The sequence below is a fragment of the Mus caroli genome, chromosome 1 (genome assembly GCF_900094665.2).
Source record: "Mus caroli chromosome 1, CAROLI_EIJ_v1.1, whole genome shotgun sequence".
In the NCBI taxonomy this organism is placed as follows: domain Eukaryota; kingdom Metazoa; phylum Chordata; class Mammalia; order Rodentia; family Muridae; genus Mus; species Mus caroli.
Window position 1 is genome coordinate 7,521,153 of NC_034570.1, and position 6,000 is coordinate 7,527,152.

The 6,000-nt window shown below is 38.3% G+C and overlaps 1 protein-coding gene across 11 annotated transcripts in view; it reads left to right on the forward strand.

Annotated features, from left to right (window-relative positions):
• The window catches only part of C1H8orf34 (chromosome 1 C8orf34 homolog), a 488,137-nt gene that overhangs the window by 18,990 nt on the left and 463,147 nt on the right, over positions 1 to 6,000 (forward strand). The window lies entirely within an intron of this gene.

Genomic DNA, 6,000 nt, shown 5'->3' on the forward strand with positions numbered 1-6,000 from the left:
TTTACAGTTTTAGAAGCTGCCTGCTCTGCACTTCCTGCATACTCTGGTAACATTCATTGTTTCACGGATCCCTGATGGAATTGAAGACTATATAGTTATAGTCACACATATAAGCTTAGTGCACTTAGGATTAAAACATGTTTATAGGTCTAAGCAGATTTTTTTAGATTGATAAATACAAACTATGATAAAAAATGATTTAAATACAGACTGAACTCACCAAGTTAGGACAGAAAGTAGAATACTTTCTTCAAAGTTGCCAATTATAAATGGACTGGACATTCTTAATGCAATTCTTACTTGGTAGTTTTCATAATTGTTTCAAAAATGATCTTATTGTATATAGTTTATTGCTATAAGAAAAAGAGCCATTAAAAGTGGGAGATACAGGATGTTCTATTGTATACTGTGTGAATGCATCACCTATTAATAAAAAAAGCTGATGGCCTATTAGCAAAAGGCAGGAAATAGAATATGGGAGTTGCAGTAGAGAGATTGGGACTCTGGGAAAGAGTCAGAGGTGGGAGATTCTCCCTGCACTCTGAGGAAGTCTGATGCTTAAAACTGAGGAGAGGTAACAAGACTTGTAGCCAACTTAGAATTGAATGAGTGTGTTATTTAGGTATAGAAGCTAGATGGGGAACAAGTAAAAACTTACAGCCTAGGCATTTATTCATAAAAAGAAATATGCAGTTTTCACATGATAAATTTATTCTGTATTCTAATCTTTCTACTCCTTGGTATTTCTTTCCCCTGTTTTATGTATGATATATTGGAATCTTAACCTCACAGCATGCAGCTCTGTTGTGTGAATAGCATTTTATGGGCAGTGCTCTGTCTTCTGCCATGTCAGTAATCCATTCCAATCTGATGAGAGGTTTCACTTGTTTTGGTCTGTCATGCTCAGAATCAAATTCAACACCCATTTTCCAGATTTGTGTCAAAACTCATTAATGCTAGCTCATAGCGAATAAGCTGTCTTCTTCCTCTAGGGTGAAACTTGTCTCTCAGGAGTAAGCCAATACTTGACTATGGAAAAGTAATTGTAACTGGGCAGGTCTTAAGGAAAATAGCTATCCTTTTGAAAGCCAACTGACTTCATGAGTGTTCTCTCCTTCCCTCACTGAGACAGATATTAAGAAATGGATGCTATGCTCAGACCAAGAGGGCAGACTGGATCTTTTGATAGAGAACCCCAGGAAAGCTTGAAGGGCCATGATTTTAGACTATTTTCAGTCTACTCAATCATCTCAACCTGAACCACAGTTACCCAATACTTCTCAATCCATGCCAAAACTCATAGTTAGGGAGTATGTGAACTTCCAATGTAATTTAGATTTACAAATGCATCTTGAATTTAGCAGTGATATAGCAGTGTAATTTGAATTTGCAAGTTTAAACGTTGAGATTGGGTTATTCGTGAAATCATATCTATAGTTAGAAGTGACAGAAGATAATTTTATGGGTGCAGTTGAAACCATAGTGACTTGCAGTAAGAGTTTAAAGCCAGTTAAGTGTCACCTTAGTGTACTTATCATCACCATGTCTGCAGTAATGGTCCAATGTCATAGGCATTTGGTTCCCTATGGTTTTGAATACCTTAAGTACTTTATCCATAAGCTAGTTAGATTTTTGTCAACTTGAAACAAACTATAGTCACTGGAGAAGAGAAAAGCAAAAATGAGGATTTGCTTGCATCAGACTGGTATGTGGGCATGACTGTGGATAATTTTCTTAATCGATAATTGATGTGGGTCGTGCCATCTCTAGGCATGTGGGCTTGAACTGTGTAAGAAAAGTAACTGTGTAAGCCAGAGAGAGCAAGCCTTTGGTTTCTGCCTTGAACCACTACCCTTTCTTCCTTTGGTGATGGACTGTAAAGTGTAAGATGAAGGCAACCCTTTCCTCCCCAAGTTAGTTTTTGTTGGTTTTGTATCACAGCAACAGAAAGCAGGAACAACATGATCAAATGTGATGATGGTACTGTTAATCAGGATGCCTTTTCATGTCATATATATGTCAGCATTGTAATTTTCACTGGCTGAGAGTCATACACTATCTCTGGAGGCCTAACTTTCAAGTTTCATCTCTGAGATTCTTGATCGTAAACACTGAATCTCTCAGGAGACAGTTGGAAAGGGAAATGCTATTTCCTGTTTCAGATGAGGAAGTTTCTCATAGGGAGCTGAGGGACTAGGACTTGAAGGACTGAGGAATAAAAAGGTACAACTGATGAGACATAGCAAACAGTCTCAAGAAAAAGCTGAGTGTAGAGAGAAGGGGAATCCACATCTGTGGCTGGGAGATGATTCAGCTAATAAAGGGCACATTATGAGTGGGGGTAAATACTGCCCAAATTGACATGATCTGGAATCATCAGAGACAAACAGCCTGGCTGGCCATATCTGGGATTATAAAGATTGGGTTTATTGAGATAGGAAGCCTCATTCTAATATGGACAACCCCATTCCATTGACTGGTGTCCCAGTCTTCATCGAGGAAGGAAACTAGGCTCTAGTCATTCAGGATTCAATATGATCAGCTTCACACCCTTGCTTCCACACCTTCTATCAATATGAGCTGCATCCTCAAACAGGACCAAAGTAAACCCATTCTTCCTTAAGTTACTTTGGTCATGTACTTTGTGATAGCAAGAAAAAAATTAACATATACTGCATAAACACAAGGACATGAGTTCTGTCTCCAACACCCAGGTAGAAAGCTGACAGGATTGCACTAGGCTGCAAGCCTACCACTGTGATTTGAAAATAGAACAATTCCAGGAGCTTGCTCACCACCAGTCTACCTAGCTTAATCATGGAGCTCCAGGGTTTTTTGAGGATGCCCAAATGAATAAAATAATGTGGACAAGACTATTCGCATGTATTCATGCATACACAAGCACACAGGACTACTCATATGCATGCATGAGTTAATGTGTACACAAACACAGAACTTCACATGTACATATATACTCATTCATACACACACCATATACAGACACATGAACACACACACATATGCACTCATGCATGCACACATACATACAAATGCACTCACATACACATTGAGGTGGGGAGAACTTAGATTCTCAGAGAAAAGTTCTCCCTGCTGAGAAATAAGCTTCCATAGATGGTCCTGTATCTCAGAGGGCTTACAGTTGGGATGAATTCCCCAAGAGCCTAGAGAAGCTACAGATGAGAAAAGTCAGCCAAGGGATCATATGAACAGGGATAACTGAGTACAGGATGCAGTGAATCCCTCCTCTTATGTATCCATTTCCAGTTGTGCTTGCCTGCCCTTATTTTCATAATGTTAATGCCTAGCTGGCAAAGGAAATTAGGTATATGGTGCCACACCATCTTCTGTGTATAACAAAGTGTGGAAATGTGGACTTACTAAGAAATAATAATTTCAAGATCAGCACAAGGACATTACTCTTTGACTTACAGTTTGGTGAAGAAAGGGGTAGAGTTGAATGAAATATAGTTCTGTATCATAGGCAGTCTCTCAAAAAGCATTGACAATTGTGATAATATTGACAGAGCCAGTTTGGTTTCTCTAAGCAAATCCTGTGCAGATGGGCATAGGGTCTTACTGTCAGTGAGATTTGTTTCTCATTCTTTGCAGCTTTAATGCTTTAGTGCAAAGTTCTAAGACACACAGAGCTGCCTCATCCGTATCTTATTATATTTGTTAATTTAGTAGTAGTATTTGTTTCATATTCCTAAGTCACAGCAACACATTTACCTGCATATAGACAAATTTGTCATTTTCTTTATATTCATTTTGAAATAAATATTGTTTTAGTTTACTATTCATTCAGAAGTTTTAGTACATCATATATTTAAAATGAGGATATCCATGGAACATTATATCATTATTCAAGTGACAAGTTGTAATTTTCTTGATTACAAAATGGGCATAGTGTAGAATTATTGATGTGTAGGTTATGTTTTTATTCCTTCTGGTATGTTCATACACTTGTAGCCATACACAGGATAGAAACTCTGTCTTTGATACTTAACTTTTTTTCTTATAGAATACATTTTAAAATAAAGAATTCTCCATTGCTGAGAATGGCATAGCATTTGCAAATCAATTTTATTATTTATATGAGAGAAGTTTTACTTATTTATTTGTTTGTTTAAATTAACCAGACATGGACATCTTTTGGGGCTTTGACTATCCATGAAATATGACTGAAGACACTATTCTTTTCTGTAAATGGTCAATGAGTTTTGAGAATGGAAGAGTAACTGTTGGAGGATATCAAATAACTTATAAATCATTAACATCTTTCTCTATAGAGTATAGACAGTTCCTAAGTGAACTCTCAACACACTGAAAGTACTCGTCCTCATTGCCTTTTCAAAAATAAAGGCCTAAAGAGGCTCAATAGTTAACTTGAGATCACTTCCAGCTGCTAAAACTATGATTGTGCTTTTGGGGGAAAGGGGCTTGGCCTTAAATTAAAAACTGTCTTAATGAAAGCTTCTCTTTCATTAGAAATAATTATATTTCTAATACCTATTAATAGTACCTTAAGGGCTGGGGTGATGGTTTAGTCAGTGAGGCACCTACCCTGAAAGAATAAAGACAAGCTTTGATACTGAAAACTGAATTAAAAGGCTGGATTTAGTGTTGCATGCTCATGAGCCTGAAATCCAGCAATTATGAGGTAGAAGATGGAGACCATTCCCTGGAAGCTCACCAGACAGCTAGTCTGGTCCACATGATAACAAAAGGTTCATATATGTCTGGTTATCTGCACAGACTGTATTATCTTCTCTGCTTGTGTGTGTGTGTGTGTGTGTTTCTGAGAAGATTCTGTAAGGATGACATGGTTAATAGTGCAGACCTACGGTTCTCTCTCCTTATAGGAAATGATACTGCAGACTCAGCTTCAGTGAGGGGCCATGGATGTTCTCACATTACAGCAGAGCTGCATCTGCAATGTTTTTTCTACTTCTTAAGTACAATTGAGTTTATCTAAAAGACAATTTAGTTATATGCAGTATTTTGATATAGAAAATTCAGTTTTTGACTTGGGCTTTGCTTACCTTTTGTTATAGCTCAAAAGTTTTCAAATATTTGGGTTGATCAATCTTTTATTATTATTTTTTTCTTCTTTTTATTAATTAGGTATTTTCTTCATTTACATTTCCAATGCTATCCCAAAATTCCCCCATGCCTTCCCCCTACTCCCGCCCTCCCCGTTCCCATTTCTTGGCACTGGCTTTCCCCTGTACTGAGGCATATAAAGTTTGCAAGACCAATGGGCCTCTCTTTTCACTGATGGCCGACTAGGCCATCTTCTGATACATATGCAGTTAGAGACACGAGCTATGGGGGGGGGGGTACTGGTTAGTTCATATTGTTGTTCCACCTATAGGGTTGCTGATCCCTTTAGCTCCTTGGGTACTTTCTCAAGCTCCTCCTTTGAGGGCCCTGTGATCCATCCAATAGCTGACTGTGAGCATCCACTTCTGTGTTTGCTGGGCCCAAGCATAGCCTCACAAGAGACAGCTATATCAGGGTCCTTTCAGCAAAATCTTGCTAGTGTATGCAATGGTGTCAGCATTTGGAGGGTGATTATGGGATGGATTCCCGGGTATGGCAGTCTCTAGATGGTCCATCTTTTTGTCTTAGCTCCAAACTTTGTCTCTGTAACTCCTTCCATGGGTGTTTTGTTCCCAATTCTAGAAGGGGCAAAGTATCCGCACTTTGGTCTTCGTTCTTCTTGAGTTTCATGTGTTTTGCAAATTGTATTTTATATCTTGGGTATTCTAAGTTTCTAGGCTAATATCCACTTCTCAATGAGTACATATCATGTGAGTTCTTTTGTGATTGGGTTACCTCACTCAGGATGATGCCTTCCAGGTCCATCCATTTGCCTAGGAGTAGTACTCCATTGTGTAAATGTACCACATTTTCTGTATCCATTCCTATGTTGAGGGGCATCTGGGTTCTTTCCAGCTTCTGGCTATTATAAATAAG